A 15,974-nucleotide genomic window follows, 5' to 3' on the forward strand; every position below is an offset into this window, starting at 1 on the left:
ATCTCAAAATTATCTAAATTAATGTCTGTCTGCCACTCCACGGTCTATTGGCCCATCTGATTAAGGCTGCTGGTTGGATGCTGCCTGAACTGCTGTGCTCTTCCAGCACCACTAATCCAGTATTTGGTTTTCAGCATCTGCAGTCATTGTTTTTACAATCTGATTAAGATCCCGTCATAACCTGAGGTAACCTTTGCTGGCCTTAGTTTAATTTGGGATACCCATCAGCATGGACGAAATAGTCTAAAGCGTCTTATTCCGTGCTGTACATCTCCGAGACTCTGACTCTATCTGACCTTGCACCAATATCGTATTAATTCACCATTCCCGGACATACCAACCTATGTTGCTAGATATGATCGAAGTGTCTTCATTTCAGCATTCTGAAGCCTGCAAACACATTCTTCCATCACATTGATTCAGAGTTTCTCTCCCTCTGTCCATTCCCAAACCCCTCCCATTTGTTGGTGTTTAAACTGCTTCCCCGCCATCCAGTTTTAAATGTCCAGTTTTCATATGATTAACTGTCCTATATCTTTTCCTGCCCTTGAATGTTGCTCACCCAAGAGCATCAGCTTCCAACACTAAGAAGCTTAGAACCAATGTTCAAAAAGCATTGCTTTCATTTTCTTTGACGTTCCAGTGTCATGCCATGTGCTCCATGTTGGATAGTGGGTTTTTAGCAGTTTTGAGTCACACTTTTGTAACTTGCTCTGTGCCTAACCATTGAACGCCTGTGTTATTAACTCTCTGCTGCTCATGTACTCAGTAACATGTACCAAGCTTCTCACTTGCATTTGACTGACATTTGACTTAACCCTAGTTTTTGTACGTTCGTGGAAATGCTGGGGATGGTTTCCTGGAAGCTGTGTTTTAAGCTGCTGTGAAAATTCATGAAGACCAGAGGCTTTGGTTACGCAAATCTGGATGAAACATGGTGACTGTACTTGCAGCATCTAGATCTGCAACATGACCAACAATTGGAGCAGATGCTGCAGAGAGGGGAATCTCTGTAAGGAGGAATTGAGTATCTGGTCACGGATAAGAGGGAAGCATATGTCAGGTAGAGAGAGAGAGAAGGAGTCAAGGTTTTTCTCAGGACTCATTCACGGGCTGAGGGTTTCACTAGTTGGGCCTGCATTCATTACCCAACACTCATTGCCCAGAGGGCAGTTACGAGTCAAACACATTGTTGTCGGTCTGGAGTCACATGTAACCCATGCCAGGTAAGGATGGCAGTTTGCTTCCTTCAAGGCCATCAGCGAACCCAATGGGTTTTTTTTCCAAAAATCGAAAATGAATTCACTAGCGTCATTTGGCTCTTAATTCCAGATTTAAAGTTACTGTCGAGAAGTTTCTAAAGCCAGTAGGAGTACACATAAGAGGGAAATCCGGAGGTAATTAACGGGACATGAGATAGTTCTGGCAAATAGGCTAAGGAGAATCCAAAGGGACTCTACACATACATTAAGGACAAAAGAGTAACTCAGTAGAGTTTTGGGCCACTTAAAGATCAGCAAGGTTGCCGATGTGCAAAACCTCAAAGATTGGAGGCGATACCAAACAAGCATCGTGCGTCAGTATTGACTGTGCAGAAGGACATGGAAGCTAAAGAACTTTGGAAATAAACCGTGACACGTTGAAAAGTGCCTGCATTACCGAGAAGGAAATGCTGGAGTTCGTAAAGCTCATAAAGGTGGGAAAATCTCCAGGACCTGATCAGATGCACCCTTGAACTCTGTGGGGAGCGAGTGAAGTGATTGCTGGGCCCATTGCTGACATGTGTGTATCGTCAAATGTCACAGATGAGATGCTGGAAGATAGGAGGCTTCCGAACTTGGTGCGATTACTGACAATGTTTAAGAAGGATGGTAAGGAAAAGCTAGTGAGCCTGACTTCAGTGGAGGGCAAGTGGTTGGGAAGGATTATGTGGCACAAGGTTTGCATGCATTTTGAAAAGCAAGGACTAAGAGGTGATAGGCAACATCGCTCGAAGCATGGAAAGTTGTGTTTCACTAAATTGACTGAGTATGGTTGAAGAAGTCACTAAGAGGATTCATTGAGGCAGAGGTGTGTATTGTTGATATGGACTTCAGCAAGGCATTTGACAACTTTCTGCATGGTAGGTTGGTTCACAATTTTTGTTCATATGGAACTCAGGGAGAACTAGCCATAGATATACAGAATTAGCCCGAAGGCAGGAGAGAGAAGGTGGTGGTAAAGAATTGTTTTTCGAACAGGAGGGTTGTGACCATTGGTGTGCTACAAGAGTTGGTACTGGATCTGCTACTTTTCCCTATTCACATAAATCATTTGGATGTGAACATTGCAGCAATAGTTGCTAAGTTTGCAGCTGAAACCAAAATTGATGGTGTAGTGGAGAGCAAAGTAGGTTTACCTCAGAGTACAATGGAATCTTGATCATATGTGCAGATGGACTGAGAATTGGCAGACATTTTTTTTTAATCTAGAAAAATGGGATGTGCTGCAATTTGGAAATGCAAATCAGGGCAGGACATATATACTTAATGGTAAGGTCCTGGGGATTGTTGCTGAACAAAGAGACCTTGGAATGCGGGTTCATAGCTTCTTGAAAGTCGAGTGGCAGGTCGATAGGATAGTGAAGAAGGCATTTGGTATCCTTGCCTTTATTGGCCAGTGCTTTGACTATTTGAATTGGGTGGTTATGTTGCTGCTGTACAGCACATGACTTTGGCCACTTTTGGAGTACTGCATTCAATTCTGGTCTCCCTCCTTTTGGAAATATATTGTGAAAATTGAAGAGAGTCAGAAAAGATTTACAAGGATGTTGCCAGGATTGGAACTATGGGGAGCGTGTGGGTAGGTTGGGTTCTTTTATTCCTGTAGCGTGAATAGCATGTGTAGGGTGTATAGCCAATGTCTTTTTCCCCAAAACTCGAGGGCATCGATTTCCGATGAGAGGGAAAAGATTTAAAAATGACCTAAGGAGCAACTTTTTCCCACAGAGGATGGTGCATGTGTGGAATGAGCTGCCAGAGGAGGTGGTGGAGGCTTTTACAATTACAATTTCTAAATGGAATTTGGATGGGTACATGAAGAGGAAGGGTTTACATCGATATTGGCCAAATGCTGGCAAATGCGATTAGTTTAATTTGGGATACCCATCAGCATGGACGAAATAGTCTAAAGCGTCTTATTCCGTGCTGTACACCTCCGAGACTCTGACTCTATCTGACCTTGCACCAATATCGTATTAATTCACCATTCCCGGACATACCAACCTATGTTGCTAGATATGATCGAAGTGTCTTCATTTCAGCATTCTGAAGCCTGCAAACACATTCTTCCATCACATTGATTCAGAGCTTCTCTCCCTCTGTCCATTCCCAAACCCCTCCCATTTGTTGGTGTTTAAACTGCTTCCCCGCCATCCAGTTTCAATTGTCCAGTTTTCATATGATTAACTGTCCTATATCTTTTCCTGCCCTTGAATGTTGCTCACCCAAGAGCATCAGCTTCCAACACTAAGAAGCTTAGAACCAATGTTCAAAAAGCATTGCTTTCATTTTCTTTGACGTTCCAGTGTCATGCCATGTGCTCCATGTTGGATAGTGGGTTTTTAGCAGTTTTGAGTCACACTTTTGTAACTTGCTCTGTGCCTAACCATTGAACGCCTGTGTTAATAACTCTCTGCTGCTCATGTACTCAGTAACATGTACCAAGCTTCTCACTTGCATTTGACTGACATTTGACTTAACCCTAGTTTTTGTACGTTCGTGGAAATGCTGGGGATGGTTTCCTGGAAGCTGTGTTTTAAGCTGCTGTGGAAATTCATGAAGACCAGAGGCTTTGGTTACGCAAATCTGGATGAAACATGGTGACTGTAGTTGCAGCATCTAGATCTGCAACATGACCAACAATTGGAGCAGATGCTGCAGAGAGGGGAATCTCTGTAAAATGGGATGAGGGAATCACAATCAGATCAGCCATGGTTTTGAAGTATGTTTTAGCAGGATTGAATGGCTCGCTCGTTCAACTTATTCAGAAATTCCTGTTCGTAACAAGCCAATTTCCCTTTTTCTCCCCTTGTCCCAGACTGGTGGGTAGTCAGTCGCCTCCTCCTGTTCCTGGGGAATAGAAATCTGGGGCCTCACTAGCCTCCAGATTTCCCTGTATCCCAGTCTCGAACAATTGAGTCACTGCCTCCTGTTCCTGTGTTCCTATATCGAGCAGTTGAGTGTCTCCCTCCTCTCCCTGTGTCCCAGTCTCGAACAGGTGAAAGACTGCCTCCTGTTCTTGTGTCCCAGTCTTGAGCAATTGAGTGACTACCTCCTGTTTCTCCCTGTTCCTGAGCAGCAGTTTCTATGCTCTGAATGATGTCACAAGGTTAAGAAAGGACTTGATAACAGGGAATTTCAAACTTGGAGCAGCATTACACAAAGGTATCTCGAAACTTCTCCACCAAAAATTTTATGCAGCTTTTATTTAATTTCTGTCTCCTTTTATAAACAGGGTGAAAGGTATACAATAGTGCAGTGTTCCCACAATACTCCCACATACAGGGAAGGCAGATTATAAAGATTGAAAAATTTATGGTCTATCCCTCAGCAAACCTCATCCGTTCCATCCACACAAAGTAAATGTTCCCTTTCATTGTGATATGTAAAAAGATGGAACGAACTGGTTAACTGAAACTGTTTGTTTGGTGCCTGCGACTAATGTCAGTCTCCATGGATTCTAATTATCCCAGTGGAGAGTTTCATCGTTTCATGATAAAAGGGCTCCATTCAATATGTTATCCCAGTGGTATGGGCTGGAGCATCACCGATAGCACTAACAGGTATCCATTGCTCCAGAGAGAGGCAGAGATCAGAAACTGGGAACATTAGACTGGAAAGTTCCAACAGTAGATCAGAACCTGAGAACCTTATATTGGAATGTTACAACAATGGATCAGAATCTGAGAACAATAGACTGGAATGTTCCAACAATGGACACGAGGTTATCCTATTATGTTTGGATTTTTTCCACATATTATTGGTGGCCGTTAACATCGCGGATCAGATATGCACTCTACATTATTTAATGTTTTTATTATCCTATCATGGCTATTGTTGGTGTCCCTGGTAAGTTTCACTGTCGATATATTATTTGCATTAACCATGTGCGACTGTATTACTGTTCTTTTCATTTACTCTACTCTGTAAGTATTCACGCTTCAAACCACAACAAACAACAGTGAACTTGTTCATTCTTTCTCTCCTTCTTTTGTTCTGGCACTGGGCCTTGTTGGTTGGCCTACTCACTTTCATGTATGAACCAGGATTCATTGCATCACTGCCCTTGCTATTTAAATTTTGATAGCTTGGAGGTCGCTGTCTTCTGTTCTGGATGCAAACTCCATTTCCTTCCTCTGAGTCCATCTCATCCCTGTCTAATAACAGAAGCTTAAACAGACGAGTCACAACTATGGTGATCCCTTTGGCCACAACCTGATTACTGACATTATATCCTGGCCATTCCTAATTTCAACTATTGACAACTGCAGAATATACTTCACTGGTTCATCCCATCTGCTGTTTGAACGTTCAGCTATGAAACACAGTCTTAATAAAGCCATTGATCTGCTGCTGCTGCTTAAGCAAATCTGAGTCGATATTCCATGGCTTTTATCTAAACGCAGACCAAAATCCCATCATTCCTACACGGATTGCTTTATATTGTTGTTGGGTCTGGCAAAGCTTTTACTTTAATATTCACAAGCACGTCGTCACCTCTGTCTATGACACGGTCCTCAGTCTCCCTCTGTTAATGACACAAAGCCCTGTCAGTTGTTCATATTTAAGCTGATTTCCTCTATGACGATTCTCTCTCAAATAGCAATTTACATATCTACTGCCACCAACAAACACACACACACAATCTCTTGCTTTATATTTCGGCAGTGGAGATACAGAGCCATACATTTGTGGGAGCCTATTTACTCTCACTGCATGGGTTACAAATCTTCCTGTGCAAAACATTCCTGTAGTGCAAGTATAGTAGCAATATACTGGCAAAGGTTTGCAAAGGTCCCCATGCTGGGCAGGTAGAAGAACAGTTTATAGAGAAGTCCACGAGCATGGTGTACATAGCTTGCCATTCTGGCTAATCCCTTGTCCCAGTTTATGGTGCCTGGGATGGTTCTGTGAGGCAGATTTACAATTTGATGTAACTAACCATCTCAACTGTTCTGGCAATAATTTTATTGAATGCTCTCATTCTTGTGAATGGACTCACCATTTTCTCACTTCTCCAGTTACTCCCACTCCTCTCTCTCTTTATCCATATTTTCACAACATGTTATCAGTTAATTAATTGTTTGTTTTTCTGTACCTTTCCCTGGTGTTTTTTTTTGGCTCCCGAGTATATCGAGTGCTGGCATTGTGAAGCTCAGAAACAATGAAATAAAATGTGGCAGGCTGTTTCTCCAAGTTGGAAAGGTTGTCCCAGCAGTATTGAGACACGTCTTTGAAACTTGGTCTGTGCCTGACTACTGAAAGCCTGTGTTTGTCCCTCTCACATGATTGTGTGGTTCATCACATCAGGAAACCCCTCGAGTATTATTGTCAAGGAACAGTTCTCTTACTTGGAGCTGAGGGGCTTCTGACTGACTCCTGTTATGGAAAGGTTAGTGGAGGGGCTGGGGATGGTTTTCTGGAGGTTGTACTGTGAGCTGCCTCAGACATTCAGGGATACCTGAGGATTTTGTGACCCAACTCTAGGTGGAACATGGGGAGTGTAGTTACAGCATCTGCGTCTGCAACATGAACAGCAAATGGAGCAGAGACTGCAGAAACGGGAAGCTCTGAAACCACATAGTGTGTGTGGGGAAAGGGATATGCGAAATATGCCTGTGTTTTAACGAGGAGACACACATTCTTTCCCTCTCCCCTTTAAATACACCCATACAAATTCACACTATTCTCCCCGCAACCAAACACACTCCCCCTCTATCACATGCACACACACACTCTCCCCTCTCTCACACGCACGCACACCCTCTCTCTCCCTCCCAAAAACTCTCATGATCACCTTCACTCTCTCATAAAAACACATACTCTCTCTCTCCATCCCACAGACACTCCACCTTGTTTTCAAACATACACACGCACGTGCACGCAAACACACAAACACATCGACACACACACACACATCTAATATGTAAGATGAATTTTCATTTGCTGGCTTTTATTTCCAGATGCATTATATTTTCTCAAAAAAAATATACAACTTGTAGACAGTCAGTCAATGTGATATTGTATGAACTCCTACTTTGGAAATAAAACCAGTCTGATTCCAGGTGAAGACACATACAGACCCCAAACAAGAACGCATGCCTAAAATACGTTGTCTTACTGGAAGGGTCACCTCCTTTACATTGAAAATACCTGAAGGTTTCTCCAGGCAGGAGTTGAAAGGAACTCTGGAATTTGCATATTCATCAATCAAAATCTGCATCTCCATTCGAACTGAATTAAGATTTAGCAGCCGTCTTAGATGTGTTCAATTCATGTGCATGTGTTGTATAAGCCTTTCATCTTTTCCTAATAAATTTTGTTACTTAGGTCTTCTCTTTCTAACACCTGACGAAGGAGCAGGACAATGAAAGCTTGTGTTTTCGAATAAACCCGTCAGACTATAACCTGGTGCCATGCGATTATTGACCTTACTCAACCCAGTCCAAATCTAGCACCTCCATATCATGGTTTTTATTGATTAGCCAATTTTCTCTCCAAGCAAATAAATTGTCCCAACCCCATGTGCTCTTGTCTTGCATATTAATCTTTCTTCGAGCATTTTTTGCATTGCCTTCTTGAAGTCCAGATATAATACATCTTTCAGATCCCCCTTATTCAACTTGTTTGTCGTATTTCTTAATAAGAAAAAGTTGTGAAAATCATTCAAACATGATTTATCCTTAATACAATCATGTCAACTTTGATGGATTGTGGTTTGACTTTCAAAACCTCCTGATGTTAATTCCTTAATAACAGATTCGAACAATTTGTCTTCAGTCTCAATCGTTTGCTCATACCTTTTCATTCCCGAGTGAAGTTGGTTATTCTAAGTCCTTCCCTTTCCATAACCTTGACACTCCGTTTCAATTCATGTGAAATAGGCACGAGCCTGTGAAAGATCGACTCCAATTGCTGTGTGAGGGGCATGGGTTGGTGATTGGACTCATTCTGTTCCTGATTTACAGACACGATGGGCTGAATGTCCTCTTGGTGTTCCTTCAAAATAGCTTCAATGTCTTGCATGTCCTGCGCCTGTTCCTGACCAAGCCGCTCAAGATATAATTGTCCTCATCCCGTTGCACAATGACAAGTTTGGAGACTTAATGAATCTCCCTGCTGTTATGCCACATTTCGAGTGTTGAATTGAGCAGGCAGGTTGCGTTGTCCACAGTAGGTAGCTCAGTGGTTAGCATTGCTGCCTCCCAGCATCAGAGATCTGGTTCAGTTTCAGTCTCGGGTCACTGTTTGTGTGGATTATGTACTTTCTCCCTGTGCCTGCAAGGGGTGCCTGTCGAGTACTGCTGTTTCCTCCCAAAGTCCCAAGAAGTGCCAGTTAGGTGCATTAGTCATTGAAAATGTGAGGTTGCAGAGATTGGGTTGGGAAGGGGGTTAGGGAGTGTGGTTTGTATGGTATGACCTTCAGAGGATCAGCGTGGAGTCGATGGGTCAAATGGTCTGCTTCCACACTATAGGGATTTTATGATTAACACCTTCATTGCAGAAATCAGTTGAGGGAATAATATCTGAGTTAATACCAATACCCTTTCTTAGTGAGAAGATTAAATCTGTGCACATTACTCCTGAAGCGCTCTCACTAAGACCCTGCACAGCAGCAGCCACACTTTACCAGCCTGCTGTTAGGTTCCTACTCAGGTTACAGCAGGCTCAGCTGTCACGGGAATACACAATCTTGTTAAAAATAAATGGTGTGCTGACCTTCATTTCAGGATGTTTTGAGTACAGGAGTAAGGGTGTCTTACTGCAGCTGTACAGGCTCTTGGTGAGAACCCATCTTGAATATTGTGCAGTATTGTGTGCAGTTTTGGTCTCTGTACCTAATAAAGGACAAACCTGACAGTGAGGGAGAGCAGCGAAGGATGACCAGACAGATCTCTGGGATGACAGGCTTTTTGTGGGAGCAGAGTTTGGGGCGACTGTGCCTGTATTCCATGAGGTTTACGAAAATTGGTGAACTATATAAAACTCTGACATGGCGAGACATATTGGAAGCAGGGATGATAATTCCCCTGGGTGGGGTGTCCAAAACACGGGCTCACAGTGTTGGGTACAGACAGGCCAAAGTGCGTTGAGATGAGAGAAATGTCTGCACTCAGGGACTGGTGAACTTGGGGAATTATTTCCCTGATCAGGCTGTGAAAGCTAAGGTACTGAATATAAATAAGGATTTCAAGACACAGAAGGGATGGGGACAGTGCAGGGGTTTGGTGTGGAGGCATAGAATCAGCAATAATTACAGGCAGTTATCCAATAGTGTGGCAGTTGTGTTCCTGTGGAACACCTTTATATAGAAAACGGTGCAATATAAATAATGGGGCCAATGGGAAAGAGCCTTCGGTGCGAACCCCCAAAATTACCAGTAAAAATCAAAACAAAAATAATAGTCAGCCGAACACAAACAATAGCACAGGCTACATAAATATTTAAACTGTGTATTGTAATGAGTTAGTGCAGTAAATGTCACACTTTAACACCTACAGCACTGTACCTTTCACAAGATCTTCACCAGAAATCGCGCAAGCTGACTGACCACGTGATGCTGATGCGGCATTCCAGTTCTCTCCAAGATATTCCCCTCCCGGTTTGAAATAAAATTCCTTCTGAATGTATACCACAAATCCCACATTCAGGCTCAGTTTCAAGGCTTGCAGAGCGGATTACATTCCTGCTTTCTGAACACACTGAGGGTGCATTTGGCAAACAGAGGAATAGTGAGGCTGGGATTTAATGTTCAGCTGGTGCCAGAGACGGACTCTCATAACAGTGAACGGGAGCTCGCTTTATAAAGAAAGGGGCATAATTCACGAATTGGGTTGCAGCGAAATTGCTTTTAATGAACACACCTTATTGGATAACCGCCTGTATATTGAATGGAGGATGAAAATTTAATGGACCAAAGGGAATAAAGTTGTTCCTATTTTATGGGTTCCGATGTTTAAACAAACAAAAGGATATGAACACTGTGTGGGGAAAACTGAATTGAGGAGATTTTCACCATGAACTAGAATAGAAGATGCTCAGTGCGTTGAATGACCTACTCCTTTCCCAAAGTTTCTGTGCAGTCTGTGGGAAAGCTCTGTAATTGTTGCCACCACCTCTCAGATGTTAGGAAGGAGGTCTCTGCAGGATCAATAGGATAGTGTTTCCCGTTCCAATACTGAGGCTGGTGCTGGGTGATCTGTGCGGTTTTGTTCTTTAAGACCTCAGAGCGGTTTGATACAATAAAGTGTCTTGCTTGGCCGTTGCCGAGACCATTTAAGAGTTTTCCACATGTCTGTGTGTCTGGAGTCACTTTTAGGCCGGACCAGGCAAGCACGGGAGATTCAATTCCTGAAAGTACATTGAGGAAGGTAATTGGTATTTACAATCGACATTAGCTTCAAGGTCACTGTTAATGTCTCCAGGTTTTACATCTCGATATTTTATTAATTATAACTTCCACCGGCTGTCAGAGAATTAGCCTGGTCTGGATTAGTGATGCAGTTATATTTCTACAACAGCACCATCTCCATATGGGGACCTATCTGAAACCATACTGAGCAGTTTATTTCTGTGGTACTTTACAGATCTGTCAAAAAGAACTCCCACCAATGTGACTATTGCGATGGGACTCAGGGCGTGGTAATTGGTCAGGCTGTAGTTATTCCCTTGTTATGGGACTGGGCATAGCTGAGTAAATTTCCAATTTGCCAGGGATGTCAGAGTTGGATCTGGAATTGAAACAGCTTTCTCAGGGACACGGCTTGTTGTGCAGCATAAGTCTTCAGTCCTATTGCAGGAATGGGGTCAGGGCCCATTGCCTTTGTCGTATCTATTTTTTTCTTTTCTTTTTTTGGGTTTTTTTCTCCTTTTTTAAAATCTTCTTTTTAACCCCCACACTACCGCCTAACTGCGGTCGTGCTTTATTTTTCCCCAGCACCCCTGGTGTGTGTGTGTGTGTAGGTGTGAGACACAGTGAGAGACACGAAGTGCACGAATCTTTATTAACAAACTTCACACATGCAGTCACCCGACACTGGAATCGAACACGGATTCCGAGCTCTGCAAGGCTGCAATGGTAACCACTCAGCTACCATGCTGCCCTTTGTCGTATCTACTGTGTTCAGCTGTTTCTTCATGTCACGTGCAGTGAATCAGATTGATTAAAGTCTGGCATCTGTGATTCTGCGGGCAGCATGGCGAGGGTGAGGTGGATCATCAACTCAACACTTCTGGCTGAGGACAGTGCAGACAATACAACCATGTCTTTTACACTGATGTACAGGGCTGACCCGTTATTTAGGATGGTGATATTTATGGAGTCCTCTCCTCCAGTGAGTTTTTTAATAGTCCATCGACATTCATGTCTGGATGTGGCAGCACTGCAGAACTTCGATCTGATCTGTTAGTCTTGGGATCATTTCGCCCTCTGTATCAGATGTTAGTCCTGCTGTTTCGAATGTAACCAGTCAAGTGCGGTAGCTTTAATAGATTATCATCAGGTTTAGTAACACATGATTCCGACCCTACTATGTTCACTCACACTCGTCACTGAACCAAAAATCGGTTTGATGTTAATGGTAGGCTGAGGGATTATCCTGGGGAAAATGTTACAGAGTGTAGTGAATACAGTTCTGCTGCTGCTGTGATTGTACCGCACATGAATGCCCACTTTGAGCTCCAATATGTTGAATTCAATTCTACTGACGATCTCCCAGTTCACACCAAGACCAATTCACCCATCAGCTCTGTACTCGGTGTCTTAACCTGGTTTCTTATGTAGTAACACTTCAATTTTCCTATTCTCATTGTGCTGAGGGTCTCGCCCTGGTGTCACGCCTCCAATTTGTTACTTTACTCAAATCTTTACTTTACTTAACATATGCATCTGAATCTTTTCCATTCCCCCAATGCCATCTTCTGTGTTTGATGTGAATTGATTCCTTCTGGTTCTCTCCCTGACCAAGATTAAGAGCTCTGCAGTGTCAGTTATTACAGCCTTATGCAATTTCAGATCAAGGAATTTGTGCACCTTGCTTGATCAGCCATATTCCCAGTGCACGGTGTTCCGTGTGAGAGAGAGCGTTATCGCAGCTTTAACACACGTCTATAGAACTTGTGTAAAAACAGAAATTGCTGACGAAACACGGCAGGTCTGGCAGCATGTTGTGGAGTGAAAGCAGAGTTAATTTTTCTGGGCCAGTTAACCTTCCACAAAGCTCCCATTTTCTCCAGCAATTTTAGTATTTTCATTTCCAGTATCCATAGTTATTTGTATAATTGATAACTTGTTCTGAGCCTGTTTATTTCTCGAGGAAGTCAACAGGTCTGGCATCATCTGCAGAGACAGAGAAACAGAGTTAGCGTTTCAAGTCCAGTATGAAACTTCTTCAGAACTGAAAAGGATTGGAAAATGAGCTTTATAATCCCTTGACAGATGTGGGGAGTGGGTTGACGGGTAAAAGAGGGTGCGGCAAAAGATAAACATGCTTTTAGCAGTGGTGAACGAGAAGATCATGTGAAATAGCTTTAAATTAAGCTGTGAATGGGGAAAAGAGATTCTCTCTATTGAGTGAAAGATAAAGAAGATACAACCACACAAGGTCATAGGGAGACCAGGAGGGAGAATGTACGGAAACTGGAGAACAGTTATATTGGGGAGAGTCTGTGAAGTTGTGAAATTGGACATTAAATCCTACAGAATGTAACGTACGAAAGTGTAAAGTGAGTTGTTACTCGAGCTTGGGTTGTGCTTCCTTGGAACATTGCAGCTGCCCAGAGCCGAAATGTTACCATGAGAGCAATGTAAGTTATTGAAATGGCAAGCAATGAGAGGATCAGGGTATTTCTACAGATAGCGTGGAGTGTTCCTCAAAGCAATCTCTGTTTGGTCCCGCCAATATAGAGAGACTGCATTGTGAGCAGCAATGATAGGAGAGCAGATTAAAAGTTTGCAAGTGAAATGCTGCTTCACCTAGAAGGAATGTTTGTGGCCTTGGACAGTGAGGAGGGAAGAGGTGAACGAGCAAGTGTTGCAGCTTTTGCAATTGCATGTGAAGGTGCCATGGGGGAGTGGGGAAGTGTTCGGGGTGATGGAGGGTGACACAGAGGGAACGGTCCCTGTGAAATACTGAAAGTGTGCGAGAGGGGAAGATGTGTTTGATCGTGCTGTCCTGTTGGAGATGGTGGAAATGGCGTAAGATGATTATGTGAATGTGGATTCCAGTGCAGGAGGAAGTGTCGACAAGGAGGAATCCATCATTGTTCTGGCATGGAGGAGACGGATTGAGGGCAACACCGCGGGGGTGGGACAGTGACAGCTGAAGGCCTGGTCCACCACAGTTAAGGGATTTCTGGTTTGAAGGAAAAGGTGGCCACGTTAGTCACAGCTTACAGCAATGCGGCATCATCAAACAAAAATAGCAGAGATGGAGAAACTGGGAGAATGGAGTCAGCCTCCACTGATCATGTGCTCAGCCACATGCAGAAATCACCCCTGAATGATTGAAAAGAACCAGGCATCTAAACTGAGGATTTCTGCCTGACATCCGGTCTGAAGCCGAATGTGAAAATAGACCCAGAGGGAGGTCAGTGAGTATACGTGAGCAGACATTCAAGCAGATATCCCAAACCGCCCAGTAATTATTTTTTCTGTTCAAAAGAAGAACTCTATAAGTAGGTGAACCACTCATGGTTGACAAAAGGTTTCAAGGATACTTTTGATTAGCAATAGTGGAGGCCTAGATTTATAATGTTTATTTCAGGGACCATAAGCAGATGTTCTGCATGAATTTCAGCTGTGCTTCCTGACTTACCCCAAGAAAACCCTACCATTGCTGCTCCATCCTCTTCCCTGCTCGTCTCCTCTTTCTGATTCCAAGTTCTTCCTCCCTAATTACAGAGTACATTCTCTCAGATTATGGTCCCTATCCACTTCACCTGAAACTCTTTGATCAGGCCTACCTACTCTGCAGTAGCATCAAGCTGCGTTTTGCGTTGCCACTTTGCCTCTGGTCTCAGTGTGGTTCGGCCTCTCCATTCATGCTGTTTTACACCTCCCACTCACATCTCACCACGGAAAGTTTCCTTCTTGGAGTAAACCTTATTGAAACACCTCTCCCCCTTTGCACTGAATTCACACTGTGATCCAAATTTCAAAAAGTATACTCAGCCTTCATCTCAGTCTGCTAAAGGTAGATGCTGACCGTGTGGTACAAGAATTCTCCTTCTTATATGGTTCAGGCCAGAGATGCGCTTTCACTATAGAGATCATCACCCCATTTGGACAAAGCAATTCACGTGTTTGATCTCTTATTGGTACTCATAAGAGGTTCCTGCTGCCTTAGTATTATGACATGGAGAAAAACAAATCACAGTACGAAGCTTGGGCTGAGTGTTATTTACCTGCCACTTGAACACTGTTTCAAATTTGCAGTGCTTATCGTTAAACGCTTGTTCGTAAAGTTAGTGTCAGATAGCGTGTAGGAGGTTGAGGGATGACATTGTATACGTTTATAAAATCATGAGAGGTATGAATAGAGTGACCAGCCAAGGTCTTTTCCGCGGGATTGGGGAGGTCAATCATAGCAGGCGTAGGTTTAAGGTGAAAGAGGGAAGATTTGTAATGGACGAAGGATCAATGTTTTCACACAGTGGGTGATGTGTGTATATGGAATGAGCTGTCAGAGGAAGAGTGGGGGATGCATGTACAGCGACAACATTTAAAACTCATTAGGACAAACATATGAATGGGAAAGGTTTAGAGGCATTTGGACAAAATGCAATCAGAAGGGACTAGTTTAGTTTGGAAAACCTGGTCAGCATGGGCAAGCTGGAACGAAGGGGCTGTTTTTGCGCGATTTGACTGTCTGAGTCGAGAAGGTGAGGAAAAGGTGAGAAAAGACATGATGTAGTAAATTGGCAAGAAATATAAAAACAAGCAGCACGAACTTTTCCGAGCATATAAAAAAAGTTCAAGATGAGTTTGTGATCTTAGGTGAAAATAATTTGGAAAATATACTGAGGATAATTGGAGGGTGTGACTGAAGAATTGGCTACAGGGAGCAGACAGATAAGTTACACCCATGTTTTACATCTTTCCTCACCGGGGAAGGCACAGTAAGTGTTTCAATGACGTAAACAAAATGGTAATACGAGGGAAATTCTTGAACCGTCTCTAACAAAAGGAACAAGGATATTTCTAACAGATAAGACTAAGAGTAGACAGGCCAGCAGTAATTCATAACTGCTAATTCGTTTTAAAAGAAGTGGTCACAGTCTTGGCGTCATGGCGCCCTCTCTATCAGCTGTTGGTTCAATGTTTGTTCATGTAAGCAGTAAGTGCGGTAGCTTGAATGGATTGTCATCAGGTTTAGGTACACATGTTTCTGACCGGGGCATGTTCACCCACACTCATCACAGAAACAGAGATCGGCTTCATGGTAATGGTAGACTGAGAGATTATATCGTGGTTGAATATAATTCTATTGCTGCTGCTGCTACTGCAGCTGCTATAATTTGCAGCATCACATGAATGCCCAGTTTGAGCTGCAATATCTGCAATACAATTCTGCTCAATTCGCACGGGGACCCGGTCACCCTTCTCCCCTGTACACAGTGCCCTATGCCAGTTTCTCATGTGGGAACACTTCCATTTTAAAAATATTCTCATTCTGTTAGGGTATCTTCATGATGCCATACCTCCAATTTGTCGCA

This window comes from Chiloscyllium punctatum, chromosome 6 (genome assembly GCF_047496795.1).
Source record: "Chiloscyllium punctatum isolate Juve2018m chromosome 6, sChiPun1.3, whole genome shotgun sequence".
In the NCBI taxonomy this organism is placed as follows: domain Eukaryota; kingdom Metazoa; phylum Chordata; class Chondrichthyes; order Orectolobiformes; family Hemiscylliidae; genus Chiloscyllium; species Chiloscyllium punctatum.